We start from the raw sequence: 21889 nt of genomic DNA on the forward strand, positions 1-21889 counted from the left end.
TGAAGTCTGTGGGTGAGACTTCATCCTTGGAGGACATATCAAAAAGCAAGGCACTGAAGTCATGAGAAGTACCTAAGGTTTTTTTTTTTTTAAGTGAAAAGACTGAACTCAGAGAGCATATACCTTCATTCTTCAAGGTTATGACCTGGTCCAGATGTTTTCTACTTTGTCCAACATTTTCAGGCTTCTTTTCTGTGGCCATAGGTGTACAGAGTATGGATTTGACTTTCCTTTGAATTTCCTACCATTAATAAGGCACAGGGTCAATATAAAATATGTATTGAATATCTAGGTACATTTTTCAGAAAGCACTAACATTATTCTTTATGAAACACAATGTTTGGTGTACTTGGAAAAGGTTAGCTTGTTTAGAATATGCACCTTTAAGGAAGCTGAATATTTCTTCCTTGATTCCTTCCCTCCCTCCCTCCCTCCCTCCTTCCATCCATCCATCCATCTATCCATTTCTCCATTCAACACATGTATACACATTTATGTTAAGCATCTTGGCTCACATTTAAGTGAGCCAAGCAGTGGGCTAAGTATTAGAGATTTAAAACAGAATAACACACAACCTGAGTTTTAATCTAGTAGGGACGAAAAAGATGTAAAGTTAAACTGGGAAAATGATGTAAACAAAGCATGAGTTCATTGGAAGAGTTGTACTGACAGATGGGGAAGGGCTTGCTTATAGAATCAGACAGATCTGGACTTGAAATTAGCCCTACCACTAGCTAGCTCTGTGTCCTTGGGCAGGTTATTTAACTCTAGTAAGACTTGCTTTCCTAGTCTTAAAATGGGGATCACAATAGTATCTACTTCATGGAATTGTAGTGAGGATTTCTGAATGAAATGAGATCATCACACAAAGCATTGAGCACAGTTCTCAGCACTTAGTAGGTACTCAACTTTTCTATCATTAGAATTAGTGATAATGTCTGAGAAAACCTTACTGGAGAGTTAACATTGGCCTTGACCTTGAATAATGAGTAGAGATTTGCCAGGCAGAAAAGGGGGAAAGATACTGCAAGCAGAAGGAATAGCATGAATGGCCTGGAGTCATGAATGTGTGTGACATGGTAGGCGACAGTCAGTGTGGTCAGACAGAGAGTATATGTGGGTGAGAGTCAGACTGGATGAACAGGGCAGAAGAGTTGGAGAAGAACCTTGTATTCCATGGTAAACGTCATGCTTTATACAGTAAACAATGGAATGTAGCAGGGTAGTACTCACTCCAGAAATAAGGGGATGGAATCCTGGAGGTGGGGGAGAGGAATAAGAGGCAGTTTCTTAGCTGTCAGTTAGCCTCCTAAGCTCCTAAGCTTTAAGTTTTGTTGTCCACCCTCAAAACCTCAACGACTATCAGATATTTTCCAAAGTAGACCAAGGTATTTGGCAAAAGATTCAGTAGGCCTCCTGCCTTTCCTCTTCCTCTGCCACTGCAGACACACCTTCATGGTCTTCTCTGATGCAAGTAATGAAGGGCTGAGAATTGGGGATTCTGGAGTCTCTGGGTAAGACTAGTGGGATAATGGTTGAACAAGATGGTCTCCAGGGTTCTTCCAGTTCTGAGTCACAATTCCAAGCCACAAAGATTCACCAAACACCTAAATTATGTAATAGGTTCAAGGTCACACAGTGAGCAAATAGCAGAGCCATCATTTCAACCCAAGTCATCTAGTCCTAGACTCTGCTCTTATTTCTTTCAAACCTTATTCTGTCTCTATGCTATTATGCCCAACAATTCTGTTCAGGACGAGGATAATGTTCCCTGCTTGTTGTCATTTGTATTTTAAGGACTGCAGTTGTTCTCAAATTCAGACTTAGAATTCAATTTGAGAGCAAGTGGGTTTTGTGGTCTGTTTAGTTAAAACTCTAGAACACAGAGTCTTCAGCTTTTCTTCCTTACGGACTAGGGCTTGCTCTGAAAAGCATCATGGCGCTGAACCCCATTCAAAATATGGGAGTGTTTACAGTAAATCTTCCCCTGTACTGTGGGTGGGCTTCTAGGCAGGAGGCCCCTGGGGAGGAAATTCATTAGTCTCATTGATCCTCTTGCCACGCTCAGGGTGGCCAGATTCCATTATTTTGCAGCGCAGGTGAGGAGGAGAGAGACAGTGAGAGGGGGTGGGGAGAGAGAGAGAGTGTGTGTGTGTGCGTGTGTGTGTGTGTGTGTGTGTGTGTATGTGTGTCTGCCTGTAATAAAGTGCATCAGCTTCAAGCAAGGCTTCTTTTCCTCTTGGAAGTTCAAAGTGCAGAGGTGACATATCCTGTTTTAAATTGAGGATGGTATTTTCAAATACGTTAAAATAGCGCTTATTATCAAAGGGTAAAAAGGAATATGCTTAAAGGTAATAATACCTTATTGGCTTAGAGGCACCTCACTGGCTTTAAAATGCTTTTTTGGCATGGAGTGTAAATGTTATTGGCTTTGAACTCACCCCTGAATTATGCAAAGCTTTTGTCCCTCTCTTGACTGCCAAATGTTTCTGAGCCCCCCTCAGCAGTGTCTCACTGACAGGCCACACTGCCCTGGCGGAGACCATCGGGCGGCTGTAAAATCTGACAGCCTGAGTGAGGGAATCCAAATCTGTTTCTTATTGAGTAGCCAAGATGCTTGGGTAACTCCACAGCCAGCCGTAGATCGCTTTAATGGACGGCAAGGGACATGTCATCTCGGTAGCATCTGCATGGAGTATCTTCCTGGACCAGTCTAGGCTGAGGAAGGTCCAGGTGTGGCTGTGCATTTTTGTAACACACCTCAGATGGGAGCAAAGCCCACCACCCCACAAATCCTGGGCTTTTCTAGGACCTCTTCTATCATGAACTTGGTATCTCAATCTTTGGAATTCAAGAATTGACTTAAAAGGTAACTTTCTGGTACCAAGCACTCTGCTCTCCTTCTAATGCTGAATTCACTTCATTATCCAAACTCTTTAGTCTCTAACTTACAGTAAATAATTGTCCACAGCTGTTGCGACTTGGTTTATCCTCCAATAAAGGTCAGGATGGCTGACTAGACATCAGAGGAAAAACTTCTAAAATTTGGTGTTTAGACTAACTTACATCTATGTTTATCTCTTTTGTGTTTGTTGTAACTAAATAGGCAAGTGTGGCTTGTGGTTAAAACATGACCAGGCAACCTGGATGTCATGGTTTTCTTTCTTGTTCTAGTTCATTCTGATTCATGTGAAATTCTCTCCCTTGTCCTATGCCTCAGTTTCCCCAGCTGTCACACGTAGATCAGTAGTCACCGGTTTCTTTCGCAGACTTCCTCAGGGAGGTTAATGGGGATCCACTTGTCCATAAGCTGTGAAAGCAAATACTGGAGACCAGTTTTCTTTACAAGACGGAAGGAGGGCCAATCCATCTCCATTGCTTGACAGGCTTCACCTAAAGCCGAATCAGTCACAAACTCAGGACTGCTGGAGCTCACAATGAAGACAGAACTGCTCCACGTGAAAGTTTACCTTTAACATCAGGAGGCCAAAGAAGCAAAAAGAAACCCTGTCCCAGCAGGAAGTGGGATCCTTCGGTGCATTCCATTTCCCGGGGAACTGGGAGATGAGGGAAGGCTTCTGCCACGTACGTTTCCAGATGGGATTTCTGGTCTTGGCTTGTGGTGGGGCCCACACAGGCTCTCCAGCTGTGTCCTGGGATCTCTAGCGGGAGGCCTAGCAGCAAGATGAAGCAGGAGATATCCTCCCAGGGATAAAAATTTATTAGGTTAAAACCTAATGCAAACACAAGTTTCTCTGGAAACACCAACACAAGGAGCAAAAGGATAAGCAAAGATGATTCCAAAGAAAATGTGGCCCATTGCGATGAATGGTTAGGGAGGAGGGGAAGCAAACCGTGGCAAACTGTAGGCTGGGAACAAAGAACAAGAATCTGAAGGTTTCTACAAAGGAAGCTCCTGACCCCCCCAGTTGGAGACATAATCATCTCATGCCTAGAATATTTCTAAGGCTGCTGAATAGGCCTCTGTGACCTCAGTCTCTGATCTGTTGAATAGTTCACTCTCATCATCAGGCTAATTTGGATATAGACTAGGAGGAGCATGGTATAGAGTAGAACATCTTGGAGTCAGACAGACCTGGAACTATAAGAGTTATCTAAGGGGACTTCCCTGGCGGTCCAGCAGTTGAGACTTCGCCTTCCAATGGAGGGGGTGCGGGTTCGCTCCCTGGTCGGGTAGTTAAGATCCCACATGCCTCTCGGCCAAAAAAACAAAACATAAAACAGAAGCGATATTGTAACAAATTCAATCAAGACTTTAAAAAATGGCCCACATCAAAAAAAATCTAAAAAAACAGTTACTTAACCTCACTGGACCTCAATTTTCTTACCTATAAAATGGGGATAATAATAATACTATCCCCTTGTAGGACTCTTATGAAGATTGAATGAGATATTGCCCGAAAGGTACTTAGTACACTACCAGGCACATCAGAATTCTTCAAAAAATTGTAATTGTTACTCCTCCCAGCACCATCACTTCCCAGCTTACAACCCTTTCATCATTCCCCATGGCATAAAGGCTGAGCTCCTTTTTTACAAACTGTGGCTCCAGCTGGCTTTCTAGACCAATGCTGTGCAGTAATGGAAATGTTCTCTCTCTGCGCTGTCCAGTATGGTAGCCACTGGCTACATGTGGCCACTGAGCACTTGAAAAGAGTATGACTGAGAAACAGAATGCTAAATTTTATTTAATTTTAACTTACTTAGTTTTAAATAGTCACGGGCAGCTACTATATTAGACAGGCCAAGTCTTAGACTTTTGCATTTCCCTCGGAAAGCATCCATTCTAGCCAAATGGATTTTTTCACCTCTTGCTTTTTTCTTCTAAACCTTCAAGTCTACAGGGTGCTGCATACAGCTGTGTGGTTTGTGCACCACAGAAAGATGCCTAGCTGAGGGGAAAGTAGGACCTGAAGCTGAGCCAGTGCTTGGCTTATCAACATGCTTGTCCTGATGTGGGGCTATGTCTGCAGGGAGGATGGGCCATTTTTTCTAATTCACCTACCCAGAAGGGGAGCCTTTCTCAAAGGTGCCTTTATGCCAGCAGTGTCCCTGTGTACCTGTCCTCCTGCTTATTACCTCTCTGGCCAAAACTATCTTGTCTTATGAGACTAGCCCAAACTCCTGCTCACTCACTAAGCTTCTTCCTCCTCTAACCTTCCAGAAGTTTCTTCATCTGTGAGACAAGGTGGAGGCCAGTGACTAAGAGTTCAGTTTCTGAAGTTATGTGCCTAGTTGGAATCCCTACTTTGTCACTTATATGTGACTTTGGCCATGTTATTTTCTCTCTCTAAATATGTATTCCAACTATACAGTGGGACAACAACAATAGCACTTCTCTCGTAGGATGGTTTTAAGAAGTAAGTGACAAGGCCGGCGCACCGCGATGAAGAGTGGTCCCCACTTGCCATAACTGGAGAGAGCCCTCGCACAGAAATGAAGACTCAACACAGCCATAAATAAATAAATAAATAAATAAATAAATAAATGGAAAAAAAAAAAAGAAGTAAGTGACAAAGTGGTTAGGTTCGTAACATGGTGCCTAGCTCAAAGTGAGTGTGGATCCCATGTATATACTCATTCTTTCAATAAATATTTATTGAGCATCTACCACATACCAGACACCTTGTCAAGCTCTGGAAATCCAATGGTGAGTAAACACAGATAAAACCCTTGGCCACCTAGAGGTATGTGGGGATACAGGTGATATTTCAAATGATTACACAAATAACTGTGGTACTTCAGTGGGGACAAGTCCAAAGGAAAGATTCCTGGTGCTGTGAGAGCCTGTGGTAGGTTTTCTCCTACTCAAGGAGGTCAGAAAAGAGTTTTCTGAGGACAGGATTCTTGAGCTGAAATTGGAAGGAGGGTGAGTAGGTGTTGGCTAGTTGAAGAGGAGAGGGAAGGGTGTTCTGGACATGGGGAACAGCATATGCAAAGACCTGTGTGGGGTGGGACTGAAGAGCCCCCAGAGGGAGAGAAACAGAAAGGACAAGATGGGGCATGGTATGAGTCCAGGCTGCAGAGGTCAGAGGGGCAGCCTGGGCAGGGTCTTATAGGCATTGGAGGGAGATCAGAGGAATGTCATCGTCTGTTTTTCTTCTCCACGAGACCTCTCTGGCTTCAATGTGGAGAATTGATCAGATGTTACACAGGGTAGAAGTCGGTAGATGTGGAAACTACTGCAGCCCTCCAGGCCAAAGGTGGTGGTGGGGAAAGAGACCCCGAAAATGTTTGGATTTGAGAGCTATTATTATGTTCCTCTCATCGAAGAATTAATGACATACTATTTTTTGATGGTTAACACAGTTTAGTGTTTCTATTTTTTCAAGTCTCCTATTACTGTCTGAAATGCTCTGCTCTGTCATTCCAATTAGAGGATAAGATCTTTGTAGGCAAGAGTTATTTTATATTGATATTTTATTTGTATAACTTGCCTGGCACCCTGCTTACAGTAACTGTAAAAGGAATATTTGCTAAGGTGTTTTCTGAATTTCATGTACTAGTGAGAAAGGCAATAGTATGAATGGCTGAAAATTTGGGAGGGTTGTGGAGTATGAGATGACAGAAATCTCTTTTTATCTGTGTTACCAGAGGAACCATGCAAAACCACTAAGGAAAACAAAGTACACAGTTACCCCAACTGGAGGAGGACTTCTTTTCCAGATGGGCAAGCCTTACCTGAGGAAGTAAGTAAAACCAGCATGACAATACTTACCCCCCAATGTACTTGCAATGAAAGACAAGACCTAAAAGTGATCTTCACATGTGCTCTACATGCAGCGGTTGGTGTTATTACTGAAACAATACAAAACAGCTCATTCTTCTTTCTTATTCTCTTCTCAACTTCAAACTTTTAAATATTTTAGTTTTTTGTTTTCAGGGGAAAGCAGTAGAAATCCCAACTCAGGGAGACTTAAGTTAGAAAGAAATTACTCTCTCAAATAATAGGTGGTCCAGAATCTGGGTGTTCTCCAGGAAGGTCCATGAGCTCAACTCTGTGGTCAAGGATGAGATGCTTGCCCATTCTGTCCTGTAGAGCATCAGCCTCGAACCAAAGCTGATTCCCTTCAAAGTCATAAGGTAAGTAGGGTAGCCCAGACAGGGTCTTGTTGGCATGGAAGGGAAAACTCTAGGGCAGCAGGTACAATAACACGCATCCTTTCCCATCTCTACTGGAAGGAATGGAAAGTTTATCCCCATGCCACAAACTTAAACTCATCCCCTTCAGTCTGATTGGGTCAAAAAAGGCCATGTGCCTGTTCCCAGACTAGTCACAATCTCCATGAGAAGTCCCATTCTCTGACTGTCTTAGAATAAGATTGATTTACCCCTGGGGCTGAGGTTAGAGAGGTTTCATGAGCAAAACTGAGCATGCATTCACAAGTGAAAAAGGGGAAAAGGTGTTGGAAAGGCGACAGCTTCCTAGGATGAGCTGCTCTCTAGTGAAACGAGATGATTTTTTTTTTTTTTTTTTAATTTGGGGGTGTGTTGGGTCTTCATTTCTGCGCGAGGGCTTTCTCTAGTTGCGGCGAGTGGGGGCCACTCTTCATCGTGGTGCGCGGGCCTCTCACTGTCGCGGCCTCTCTTGTTGTGGAGCACAGGCTCCAGACGCGCAGGCTCAGTAGTTGTGGCTCACGGGCCTAGTTGCTCCGCGGCATGTGGGATCTTCCCAGACAAGGGCTCGAACCTGTGTCCCCTGCATTGGCAGGCGGATTCTCAACCACTGCGCCACCAGGGAAGCCCCACGAGATGATTTTATAACTCGCTCCAGTTCCACTTCATTCATCCATCCATTCGTCCACTGGCTCATGAATATTTATTGGGTGCTTACTCTGCACTGGCTCTAGGCAAGCTTATTGAGGCATCTCAAGAATTTTTCAACTACCTCTGCATATATTTTTTCATTCACTTGCCACATATGGAGGCAAGTAGCCATATAAGAGACCAGCCTATTCATGTGGCACATTTTTAAAAACCCATGCTTCTAACACTCAGTTTGTACATTCAGATCTTCATAAATCTGGATTCCAACAGGACCAGGTCACGATATCATTTTGGGCCATTGTCAAGGAGGATTTATGATGGTTGTGTGCATGACCCAGCCATATGCTGTGTCTGTGGAAACACTTGGGTTAGCCTGCTTTAATGTATGTATTGATGACAAAGAAAGTTACACCATACCCCAGGAAAAACAACATGAAAACATTCCCCAGTTTATCAGTGAACTGCCCATAGAAATAATGGCCTTCTTGGTAAAATCAAGACATGATGAAAAATAATTAATAGATACTTCTTGAAAAAGACATAACAATCAGAGGATCTGGAAGCCAGCTGTCGTAACATTTCTTGAGAAGAAGGTGCATTTTATTGGCTCCGTGAAACCTGTGCCTTTAGCCCCTTAGCAAAAGGCCAGGAAATGCAGACCCGACCCACAGATAATGCTGGGTTTTTTGTTCTTATATCCTTTCAGCACAGAACCTGAGTCTTGGGAAACAAGGTATGATTTTCTGAACTGAATTGATCTTTTCCTGTGCCTGATCTGAGAAATCTGCGTGTCTTTCATGGTGATCTGAGAGAATGGGCTCCCTTATCTTCACACACATAAATCACTCAACTTCCTGGATGAAGCTGGGAAAGAAGCCTACGTGATATATATATCATGTAGGTAGGTACAAAGATTAAAAAAATACTGCGTATAGAGAATACCAGTAAGGGAAGGGGATGGGGAGAGGGGTTGACTACAGAATGGCAGCATGAGGAGATTTTTTAGAAAGGTGAATCTGCTCTGTATCTTGGCAGTGGTGGTGGACACACAGCTGTGTGCACTTGTCAGAAGTCATAGCTCTATACGTCAAGAAGAGTTACCTTTAATATATATTAATAAAAAGTAAATAAAATGCCCACGCACAATTTTTAATTAATAAATCCCCAAGTGCCAAGCTAGATTTTCATAATAATAATTTTAAAATACAGCCCCCAACTTCAAGGAGGTAATCGTTTTGGGCGACAGACATGTAAAATGTTAGCTTCCTCACCATCTCCATAAAAGGTCTCTTCACATACACTCAGCTCTCTGATTCTCAGTTTTGTCACTCTCCTGGCCCCTCTGCACCGGCTATTCCCATTGTCTGGAATATTCTTCTTTTTCTCTGCAGTTGGTTAGTTCCTCTTGATCTCTTGGATCTCAGCTTAGTCACCTCCTCCAGGAAGCATTTCTGGAAGGCCTCTTCCCCAGGCTCAGGTGTGTGTTCCTTTTGGGTGCTCCTCAGCACCTCCCGCCTGTAACTCTGCTTACATGCCTGGTGCTTCCATGGATTGCGGGTTGGTGAGGGTGGGAACTCTGAGTCTTGTTTGCTTGTGTAGCCTAGCACCCAGGACAGTGCCTGGATGGTAAATGCATGATAAAGTTGACAGTGCGTAATGAAAAGTACAGAAATAATTTTTAGTGGATGGCAGGTTAATGGCAGGATGATAGAGAGATTCTAAGTGAAGAATAAATAAGGCCCATCCTGACATCTCTACTTAGTTGTGGTTCTTGACCTTGGCAAGTAACAGGAGCCAACTTGAGCAAACTTACACAAAATAGAGACTTTATGGACAGGATATCAAAAGAACTCTGAAACTCAAAAATCATTGAGTTACACGAAAAAATAGAACCAGCAACCTAATAGCTTTTGGAGACTGAGACAGCGTTTTTTCTCCACCTCTAATCTCCATTTTTTTTTTTTTCCTATGACTCAATTTCATTCCTCCCTCTGATCCAACTTCATTCTCCTCTGTCCCTGGTGCATATGTTGGAAAAAGCCCACCCAAGAACTCGATGTCCCTTTTCCTTGAAAGGAAGTAGTCCAGACTAATTGCTATCTGTAAATCCCAATGTCAAAATCCTGGAAGGAAGTATCCGGTTGTTTCACTTGGGGCCGGATCTCTTCCTACACTTCAGACAATGCTGTCAGGGTGTGGATTCCCATGGCACACACATGTCTGCCAAGTTGACTCTGTTCTTAGAGAAGGAGTGTTATTTTGGGCTTGAGCAGACATGCCAATTGGCCACCACTGTTATGACAGACAGACTTATTAGGTGACCCCATGATCTTCATCTCCTGGTGTTTGTGACCTTGAGTGTGGGCAAGGCCTGTGACATGCTTTTATCCAGTAGAATGTGACAAAGGTGATGTATGTGATTACAGGTATATGATTTTGTAACATAAGATTGTAGCATCCATCTTGCTGCAGTCTTCCCCCCCCTTAATTCGAGGTGGTAGGTGATCATGTTGGGAGACCCTACGTGCTAGGAACCGAGGATGGCCTCTGGTCAACAGCCATCAAGAAACATAAGTCCTCAACGCTATGGCCACGAGAAACTAAATTCTGTCAACAACCTGAATGAGCTGGGGAAACGATCAAGTCTCAGATGAGACCACAGCTCAGCCAATACTTTGCCTGCAGCCTCGTGAGATCTTACTTGGAGGACCCATCTAAGCCATGCCTGGAAATTCTGACCCACAGAAACTGTGAGATAATTAAATGTAAGCTGTGTGGAGCTGCTAAGTTTGTGGTGATACTGTTGCACAGCAGTCAAAAACTAATAAAACCACACAATATTTTTCAATTAAAGGTACATAAAAAGGGTCACAATTTCTCAGTAAAAACCTATAAGGTAACCTTCAAACTAAGGCCACACTGTTCTGGGTGGTCAAAGAATGGCACAAGAGCCACACCTGATGGTCCATTGCAGAGGTGCTCTGAGCCTTCAGCAGGAAGTCACACAGTAGAGGAGGTTTCATGTTGATCCCCCAGCCCCTGCCAGGATGCAGATGTTTTCTGTTGGGAAATTTGTTCTCAGGACATGGAGTGGTGAGCTCACATGGGGGCTCTGAGGTATCATATTTAGGGTGCCAGCCTCAGGAGTTCACAGCGGTAGGGAGCCCAGAGGCAGCAGGTAGGTGGCCCAGGGAGAAGTGTGAGGTGGAGCAGCAGGAAGGCCGAGGCAGCCAGAAGCTTCTGTTCTGGAGTGGTGTCTGTGGTGTAGCTTTACTCTGCCTCAACTAATGGGGGGCTCACAGATACTGATTTCTGACGCTGCTAAGTTGGGAGTGCGGGGAGGGTTTCGGTGTTGCACACGCCTGCTTCAGGGCACAGGTCTTCATCTCTCAGCTCCAACTTTAGTTACCACATGAAAGAGAGCTAGTTTCTTCTCTTCCCACGGAGTAGGGAGTGACTGTAATGCTGGAAATATCCACGGGATTGTCCCAGACTTTACTGATAAAAATGGCCTATGATGCTTGTTAAAACTCCAGATTTCCAGAACTCTCCCTTGGAATTCCTGCTTCAGTTGATCTAGGCTGGGCCCAGGAATCAGGTCTTTCATCAAGCCCTCATGTGACTTGTGTCATCAGGGCAGTTTGGGAAACTTCTGTACATGACTGTTTGTGGAGTTTGTCCAGCATGATGTCAATGGTTCTTACCCTATGTTGGAGAGGTGGCTGCATTCCAAGATTAGAATATGATGCCCATTTGAGACCACCCCCCCTCCCCCAATCCTGAGTACTGCATAGAAAGTTCAGAGAAGCCCTACAGCAAAGGATCCATAGATACACTTCCCAAAGGGACTGGGTCAGGAGCCTGCCCTAACTATCCCCATTGCCCACCCACACACCCGAGGAAGGTACCCTCCAGGAGGGCATCTACTGCTAAGACTCTTAGGGAAATAAAACACATGCACCAAAATCGATGTTCACAGACAGGATGCACCTGAGTCTTCATGGTGTGGGGGAAGTCAGCCAAAGCCCCTCACCCTTCCTGCCCTGTTTGTCCTTGTTCCCTCTGGACCAGGCAACCCAGTCAGGCTGGCTCCTGTCTTGGCTTTAGTCTCTCTTTCTTCCTCATCAACCCGCTACCCTCCCCACTAAAACGCCATCCTTAATAAGCCCATCTGCTCACATGCTCCAATTCTGAATGACACCTCTGCTGGAAAGGGTCGGCAGAAGCAGCCTCACTTCCCCTTGGTGTACACCAGAACTGTGAACAGGGGAGGGAGCCCAGTGTGATCTCGTAAGGCAGCGGAGGATGAAGCCTGACTTTCAGAAAAAGCTCTTTTGGCTTCTGAGCTCTCTTCTGTCTGGCTTTGCCCCGCCTTCTCTGGCCAGTCCTTCTGGCTGCTGGCTGTGGCCTCCCTGAGACCAGGCCAGCCAGCCCTGAAATATTTGCTAAAAGGGCATGTCCAAGGACAGGCAGGAATTGACAGCCTCTATTCAACAAATGGACCCAGCACAGCCCCTGGCAAATAGAGGTGCTCCAGACCCCATAAAACCACATGGCTATTTGGTCTCCAAGAGGCATGGCTTGCATAAACACAATTAATGAGTCAAAAGTAATAAAAAGGAACAGAGTTCCTTTACTCCTGTATTTTGAAAATAAGAAAGAAGATGCAAATCCTTGCAATACTTACTACAATCCCATTTCTTGTCTTCTACCTTCCCCAGACCCTGCAGCTACACTAGAACCACCGCAGCCCCCAACAAACACAGAAACACACACTCACAACACATACACATGCATGTGGACACAGCATACACATCCAACATGTACACGTGAACATACCCCTGCCGTGCTCTGAGGATGGCACCTTTCTTCCCTCCTCTCCCCCTACACTGGGTGCTTTATTGTGGAGACTAACTCAGCCTCTCCCACCCTCTAAGTCAGATTCTGTTCTCTCACAGGGGATGCCTGAGGGAGAGAAACGGAGGACCCACTGTAGGATTCTCTCCACCGGGCTGGGACAGAAGATGGACCTATGAATGCTTTTCAGCCCATTTATCCCATTACGTGCGCCATTATTACAGGCAAGTGAGAAATCAGGTATAGCCAGCTGCTTAAAGACAGAACATTCTGATACCTGGAGGTGAGAAAACTAAACTTTGCTTCCACTAGACTGTGAGCTCTCTGGTAGGTGGCCCTGTGCCCTATGGTCTTCACCTCTCTCTAGCGCCTAAATCATGTGTCACACTTGGCACTAAATCTCCTGGAAGGAATCATGTATTGGGTGGTTATTATATACAGGCAGGTAATTTACACATATTATTTAATCTTTGCTCCAATCTACATCATTGAAGAGTATGAGTTCTAATATAATAATACTAGCACTTAAGTACCGATCTAGTCCTTACCAAGCAATGTTCAGAGTTTTTAACAAACATTAACTCATTTAACCTTCACAAGAATGCCAGGAGGCAGATGCCATTATTACTACCTGTTTACACGGAGAGGATGTAAGGCACAGTGAGGCTCTGCACTTTGGCAAGGTGATGGTAAGTGATGGAGGACTGATGGGCACCCCGTCCCGTCCTTAGCTGAAGCTTGCCTGCCTCTCACAGTGTTGTGGGTCAGAGCACAGTTTCTGGATCTGGGCAGCTTGATCTGGAGGTTGACCCTGCACTTTCTAGCTATATGAGCTGAAGTCACTTACTTAACCCATTCAAGCCTGTTTCCCCAACTGGACAAAAAAGATAATAGAGATTTTAAACTCAGAAACTTTCTGTGAGGACTGAGTTAATACATCTTTCTAGAACCCTGCTTAGCATATATTAAACCTTTCATGAAAAAAAGCCATTATTATTAATAATAGCACCAAGTTGTAGTTGAGAAAACAGAGGACCAGAGAAATTAAATCACTTGCTCAAGGTCACACAGCTAGTCAGTGGTAGATATAAGGTGGAAACCTAGGTTGACTTGCCTTTTAGCCTTGTGTTCTTTTATCTAGCAAACTTGCCACTACATTTTCATTGAGATCGAGGATATGAAAGTACAGCGAATTGTTTTGATAGCTCATCTCTTCTACGCGAGTACCACTCTTGCGTACAGCCAGCTCCCAGTGACACTGGACACTCTAGGATGCATGTTCCCAACGCTGTGGATCGTCAACAGAATTAAATCTAAATGTCAAATTACATCCTGTCTGTTTGGCCTTTCCTAAACACACATAAAACTAAAATCTTTGTAGACTGCTTTGCTATTTTCCAAAGCATTTTCCAGATGCGTTATTCTCCGCAGCCTTCAAAGTCCTATACTAGCCCCTCTCCCTCAAGGGCACGTTGGCCTGGACTGTGGTTCAACACATGTGGTCTCTATCCCACCTTTGCTGCACAAGGTCCCTCAGGCATTGTCTGCAACATATGAATCTCCAAAGGGTTGCAACTCCAGTTTGGAAAACAGGCTCTGAGTGTCATGTACAGTTCCGGAAGGAGTGGCTACTGTGAGCAAAGGTGTGTTCTCCAAACCCCAGGTCACTATTGGAGAGAGGTAAGCTGAGCCCAAATTAAAGGAAGCCTTATTTGCATTTTGGGGAGTAAATTCATTTAACTCGTACCTCCCTACCCCTGAAAGTGATACAGGTTAAATGCTCAGTTGCTTCAAAGTAAACTCTAAATTGTTTCAAGAATATGTTTTATAACTAACAAATTCTTAGTGAGTTACATCCAAAGGAAGAGGTGCTAAAAATCAAACTGGCATATTTGTATATCTTTGACTTTTTTGATTGATGTCAAAAGAATAACCATATTTTCCAACAAATTTATCAGACGTGATTTTGGTAAAAGTTTTCTGGTTTGAAGAATTATCTTCCCATTAAGTAAAAGTTTAGTACTGCTTTATTTGCATTTAACTAATTGATAAATACCATCTGCTCATAAATTAAAATGAAAAATACTATTGTTAGTAAATCAGAGTGGTTGATAAAACGTATTATATATATGAATAGACTGGGGGCTGGAATAGATCTATATAACATTTGCACTCAGAAATAAGGGCCATCATAAGCAAGAGAGCTCCAGCAAGCTTTAAAGCATGGTTTTTATTAGGATTGCCCATGTCTCTGGTGTAGGAGGAAAATATAACTATGCATGCAAAGCACATGGCATTGACTTAAAATCTCACTTGCTTATAGAAAAGTCCAAATTAAAACCAAACCAAACAAAAATGGATTAACAGATAATTTTCTTAGCCAGAGATGGATTCTACCCTATATTTATTAGTTGACAAGTGTTTTAACAAAGTATCTTAAATTACCAGGACTATTAAGATGTCCTGTTACATCCCTGCAACATAACCTAATATTTTATGATTCAAAGATCCTAAGTACAAATTTTTTTCCTAAACACAACTGAAAAAAAGTAAAGACTTTAAAAAAGTTAAATAAAAATATAAGGGCATCAGTGGGATATTATATTTTAAAGCAACCCTTGGAAGATCTTTCTGTGATGTCAATAATCAGTTCCTGATGTATCTGCTTTCTTAAAAAACTCATCTTCCTGTATCTAAAATAAATTTAATAAAAAAAAAATAGAAGTCCTTCTTAATCTTTCATAATTCAGACATTTTGGATCCATTGCACTAGGAAATGCTACTTTTTAAAAACATATTTGATAGTACAGTCTATTAAAACATTGCTTTCATTGTCTCAGGGAGAAAACTTTCTCCTTTATTCCAATGATCAGTCTGTTAAAGCTCAGTGCTTGTTGGAGAAACGATAAGGATTTTCAAAAACTCTGCCCAGGAGGACCTTCAAAATGGCGGAGGAGTAAGACGTAGAGATCACCTTCCTCCCCATGGATACATCAAAAATACATCTACATGTGGAACAACTCCTACAGAACACCTACTTGAACGTTGGCAGAAGACCTCAGACTTCCCAAAAGGCAAGAAACACCCCCACGTACCTGACCGTGTGGCAGACAGGGTCTTGGTGCTCCAGCTGGGTGTCGGGCCTGAGCCTTGGAGGTGGGAGAGCTGAGCTCAGGACATTGGACCACCAGAGACCTCCTGGCCCCACATAATATCAGTTGGAGAGAGCTCTCCCAGAGATCTCCGTCTCAACGCTAAGACGCAGCTCCACTCAATGACCGGGAAACTCCAGTGCTGGACACCCATGCCAAACAACTAGCAAGACAGGAACACAACCCCACCCATTAGCAGAGAGGCTGCCTAAAATCATAATAAGTTCACAGACACACCAAAACACACCACTGGACTCGGTCCTGCCCACCAGAGAAACAAGATCCAGCCATATCCACCAGAACACAGGCACCAGTCCCCTCCACCAGGAAGCCTACACAACCCACTAAACCAGGCTTACACACTGGGGGCAAACACCAAAAGCAACAGGAACTATGAACGTGCAGCCTGAAAAGGAGACCCCAAACATAGTAAGTTAAGCAAAATGAGAAGACAAAGAAATACTCAGCAGATGAAGGAGCAAGGTAAAAACCCACCAGACCAAACAAATGAAGAGGAAATAGGCAGTCTACCTGAAAAAGAATTCAGAGTAATGATAGCACAGATGATCCAAAATCTTGGAAATAGAATGGAGAAAATACAAGAATCGCTTAACAAGGACCTAGAAGAACTAAAGAGCAAACAAACAATGATGAACACACAATAAATGAAATTAAAACTTCTCTAGAAGGAATCAATAGCAGAATAACTGAGGCAGAAGTACGGATAAGTGACCTGGAAGATAAAATAGTGGAAATAACTACCACAGAGCAGAATAAAGAAAAAAGAATGAAAAGAATTGAGGACAGTGTCAGAGACTTCTGGGACAACATTAAACACACCAACATTCGAATTATAGGGGTCGCAGAAGAAGAAGAAAAAAAGAAAGGGACTGAGAAAATATTTGAAGAGATTATAGTTGAAAACTTCCCTAATATGGGAAAGGAAATACTCAAGTCCTGGAAGCGCAGAGAGTCCCATACAGGATAAATCCAAGGAGAAACACACCAAGACACATATTAATCAAACTATCAATAATTAAATACAAAGAAAAAATACTGAAAGTAGCAAGGGAAAAGCAACAAATAACATACAAGGGAATCCCCATAAGGTTAACAGCTGATCTTTCAGCAGAAACTCTGCAAGCCAGAAGGGAGTGGCAGGACATATTTAAAGTGATGAAAGGGAAAAACCTACAACCAATATCACTCTACCGAGCAAGGTCCTCATTCAGATTCGATGGAGAAATTAACACCTTTACAGACAAGCAAAAGCTAAGAGAATTCAGCACCACCAAACCAGCTCTACAACAAATGCTAAAGGTACTTCTCTAGGCAGGAAACACAAGAGAAAGAAAAGACCTACAATAACAAACCCAAAACAATTAAGAAAATGATAATAGGAACATACATATCGATAACTACCTTAAATGTAAATGGATTAAATGCTCCAACCAAAAGACATAGACTGGCTGAATGGATACAAAAACAAGACCCGTATATATGCTGTCTAGAAGAGACCCACTTCAGACCTAGGGACACATACAGACTGAAAGTGAGGGGATGGAAAAAGATATTCCATGCAAATGGAAATCAAAAGAAAGCTGGAATAGCAATTCTCATATCAGACAAAATAGACTTTAAAATAAAGACTATTATAAGAGACAAAGAAGGACACTACATAATGATCAAGGGATCAATCCAAGAAGAAGATTAACAGTTGTAAATATTTATGCACCCAACATAGGAGCACCTCTATACGTAAGGCAAATGCTAACAGCCATAAAAGGGGAAATCGACAGTAACACAATCATAGTAGGGGACTTTAACACCCCACTTTCACCAGTGGAGAGATCAACCAAAATGAAAATAAATAAGGAAACACAAGCTTTAAATGACACAGTAAACAAGATGGACTTAACTGATATTTATAGGACATTCCATCCAAAAACAACAGAATACACTTTCTTCTCAAGGGCACATGGAACATTCTTCAGGAGAGATCATATCTTGGCTCACAAATCAAGCCTTGGTAAATTTAAGAAAATTGAAATCGTATCAAGTATCTTTTCCAACCACAACGCTATGAGACTAGGTAGCAATTACAGGGGAAAAAACTGTAAAAAATACAAACACATGGAGGCTAAACAATACGCCACTAAGTAACCAAGAGATCACTGAGGAAATCAAAAAATACCTAGAGACAAATGACAACGAAACACAATGATCCAAAACCTATGGGATGCAGCAAAAACAGTTCTAAGAGGGAAGTTTATAGCAATACAGTCCTACCTCAGGAAACAAAAAAAGTATCAAATAAACAACCTAACCTTACACCTAAAGCAATTAGAGAAAGAAGAACAAAAAAAACCCCCAAAGTTAGCAGAAGGAAAGAAATCATAAAGATCAGATCCAAAATAAATGAAAAAGAAATGAAGGAAATGAAAGCAAAGATCAATAAAATTAAAAGCTGGTTCTTTGAAAAGATAAACAAAATTGATAAACCACTAGCCAGACTCATCAAGAAAAAAAGGGAGAAGATCAAATCAACAGAATTAGAAATGAAAAAGGAGAAGTAACAACTGACACTGCAGAAATACAAAGGATCATGAGAGATTACTACAAGCAAGTATATGCCAATAAAATGGACAACCTGGAAGAAACGGACAAATTCTTAGAAAAGCACAACATTACGAGACTGAACTGGGAAGAAATAGAAAATATAAACAGAGCAATCACAAGCACTGGAATTGAAACTGTGATTAAAGAACTTCCAACAAACGAAAGTCCAGGACCAGATGGATTCACAGGTGAATTCTATCAAACATTTAGAGAAGAGCTAACACCTATCCTTCTCAAACTCTTCCAAAATATAGCAGAGAGAGGAACACTCACAAAATCATTCCACGAGACCACCATCATCCTATACCAAAATCAGACAAAGATGTCACAAAAAAAGCAAACTACAGGCCAATATCACTGATGAACATAGATGCAAAAATCCTCAACAAAATACTAGCAAACAGAATCCAGCAGCACATTAGAAGGATCATACACCACGATCAAGTGGGGTTTATCCCAGGAATGCAAGGATTCTTCAATATACGCAAATCAATCAATGTGATATACCATATTAACAAACTGAAGGATAAAAACCATATGATCATCTCAATTGATGCAGAAAGAGCTATTCAACGCGCTTACAACAGTGCGATCTCTGGGAAGAGGATAAAATGCAGGGAAGAAACCTGACATTCTCTGACATATTTGTATTTTTAACAACCAAGGAATTATTTCAGTACTTGTGTTCTCAAAAATAAGCAAAAAAGTAAAAGGTCAAAGAAATTTCAAGCCATCCAGGGAATTGAATTCAAACAGAGAAAATGAGTAATAGATCAAAGTTGCATGGCTTATGAAAGCAAGGTGGAAGTGCACAAAATGCCTCTTAAAACAAGATCAGAGAGATGTGGAGAGGGTACAGTTGGGGGCACTTTTCAAATGTACTCTGGAATGTGATATAAATTAGCAGAAGTCACCCTAAGTGCACCAAATCCAATGTGGAAGCAGAGTCATTTGGAAGAGCTACCTATTCTAAATACAAATCTTAAAGGAACATGCTTTAACATGGATGTCAACAAATATATATATTTAAATTGAAAATAACTCATTATTTTTATAAATTTCCCTTTTGGGATGAATAGACAGTGAAAGAGATATTTATGTTATAAAAGGATAATTCCATATAAATCTTTTAAATATTTTGATACTAATTTTTTCTGATTTATAAATTATCTAAAAATTTTAATGAAAGTCTCTTCATATAAATGTTTAACAAAATATTTACAAGGAAAAATTTCATCATGGCTGAAAATGGAATTTTTTCACCAGCCTAGCAATATCTCTTTTTCTCTACTATTTTGTTTAATTAATACAATATTATTTTATTGTAAAATATTTCAGAGTCACTGAAGAAAACCAGAAGTTACAGAAAGTAAGAAAGTTAGGAAAAAAATTAAAATACTCATAATTTAAACAGCAATATCAACCTTGGATTATATCTTTGCCAACCCTCTTATGCATGTATGTATCCATATTACAATAAAAGATACTGTTTTACAAAAATCTTTTTAACTTAATATACTGAAATATTTTTTCAGGCTAATAAATCATTAGATATTTTAAAACCTGGGGACAAAGAATGCCTCCTATCCATCAAAGTACTCTAGTCAAGAATTCAGTCAATAGAAATCTTTGGTTGTTTTGAGCAATCACATAACTTTTGAATGTCCCTTTATAAAGCATTCTCAAATAAATCACTTCATTTGATCCTCCCAGAATCTGGTGAAGGAGGGGGAGCAGGCACTGTTAACATCCACGCATTACAAATGACACAGCAAACTCTGAGCATGATAAAACAACTCTTATTTGAACTGGAAAACAAAACAAACAAACAAACCAAAACCCAGCAGTTGATTAAAAAAAAAAAAAGTTCTGTTCAGTGAAGGGGAAAATCAATCAATAGTTTCATATTATGTGAATGGCCATATGACAGGATTTTTTTTTGACTTCCCAACCAGCTATTTCTATGTGTATTATAGAAAATACTGGTGGTACATCCTGCAGCGTTTTTTTTTTTTTTTTTAATTTTTTATTAATTACTTTCCCTGTTTTAAAGAAGGACCAATAGGAAGGCCCCCTAGTGGCCAGTTACCGATTCTGTCTCTCCTTGGTCAGCACATCCAAAATGCTTAACTAGGAACAGTCCTGCACAGGATGCATCTCTATTTAAGCACTATTATCAGTCAGAAGGACTTTTAAAAACCAGCTTTTCTCACAAATGGCTAAAACTTCTACAGTTGAAACATGTATTCTCTTTTAATAATTCTTTGTCTTTTCTATGTTTACAAACATAAGAACTCCTACATAAAGCTAAGGGAGAACAAAAGCGTATTTCTGTTTCTCTCTTTACTACTCTATTTGAAGGTTTTGCTTTTTCCTGACCTTTTTTTTTTTTTTCTCCAGGAACACTCACCCAAAGAACCTGTCATGAGATACTACTACATATTTCACACTGGAAAGTCTTTATTATCCATTTTTTCTCCAATCTGAGTTTGCCTCAGGGGATAGTAGCATAGTTTTAAGTTGATGTATTTGGAAATAATCTATTTTTGAAGTATAAGATTATTTAAAAGAATAACAGACTTCATTTTCAAAAATACTAAAACATTATTTGAGGAGCATTGAGGTGAATGTGATATCACCAGGAATTATAACACTGAAAAACATTAGATCTCCAATCGTCATAACAAAGCAACAATAACAATTTATATTTTTTTGAAAATAAGGCTTTTTCATCTGGGAAAAATGATGTCAAATTGTACATATTTTAAATATCTTTCATTAATATTTATTCTCCTAAAACCCATTCCCTTAAAAATAAAATTAAATATCTGAAGCCTTTCCTGTGATGATAGAATATTGCGTTTTCTGCATTAAATGGAAACGTCTTAATCATCCTTTAAAAGGAAGCAGTAAAACCAAAAACATACAACCCTCAGTCAATTATACCTTTGGATAAAGAAACTCTTCTTTCAAGTTTCACATTTCCTCTATGTGCTAATTCAGGTCCATGGCATTTCAGTGCATGTAAAGGCAAATGAAAGGCAGTGGTGATGGACTAGTGATGGGTGAGTTTGATTTTGTGATTCTAGCACTCTCCCCTTGGTTTATACAGTTTCTTCTCACTAATCTGTATTATCTCATTTCATTGTACTCCTTTCAATAGGTGAGTGACTTTGATCATTTTTCAAAGATGAAAACACACGTGAGCTGTGTGTGTTAGTGTTTTTCTGAACCCCTTTATACAGAATTATGCAAAACAAAAGAAGACACATCTTTCCATTTCCAAAACATAGCTCGTGTTTCATCACTAAGTTTGTATACATCATCATTTCTAGAAGCTCCTTCTTGTGTTATCATTGGTGGAACAGTGGGATAGAAAGGTAATTCTGGCCATGGAAATTATTGCTAGCATGATTATTCATGTACACAAAAAGTAGAGACTTCCTATTCAGGTATTTTGATTATTTTCCAAG

General features: G+C 41.1%; 1 long non-coding RNA gene across 1 annotated transcript; it reads left to right on the forward strand.

Annotated features, from left to right (window-relative positions):
* The first annotated feature begins 7061 nt into the window (after positions 1–7061).
* LOC132374154 (uncharacterized) lies at positions 7062–12863 on the forward strand. The gene is made up of 3 exons (XR_009505590.1): positions 7062–7104; positions 8495–8521; positions 12747–12863. It is a non-coding gene; the product is annotated as an uncharacterized LOC132374154 (long non-coding RNA).
* The last annotated feature ends 9026 nt before the right edge of the window (positions 12864–21889 follow it).

Source organism: Balaenoptera ricei, chromosome 11 (assembly GCF_028023285.1).
Source record: "Balaenoptera ricei isolate mBalRic1 chromosome 11, mBalRic1.hap2, whole genome shotgun sequence".
NCBI classification, from domain to species: domain Eukaryota; kingdom Metazoa; phylum Chordata; class Mammalia; order Artiodactyla; family Balaenopteridae; genus Balaenoptera; species Balaenoptera ricei.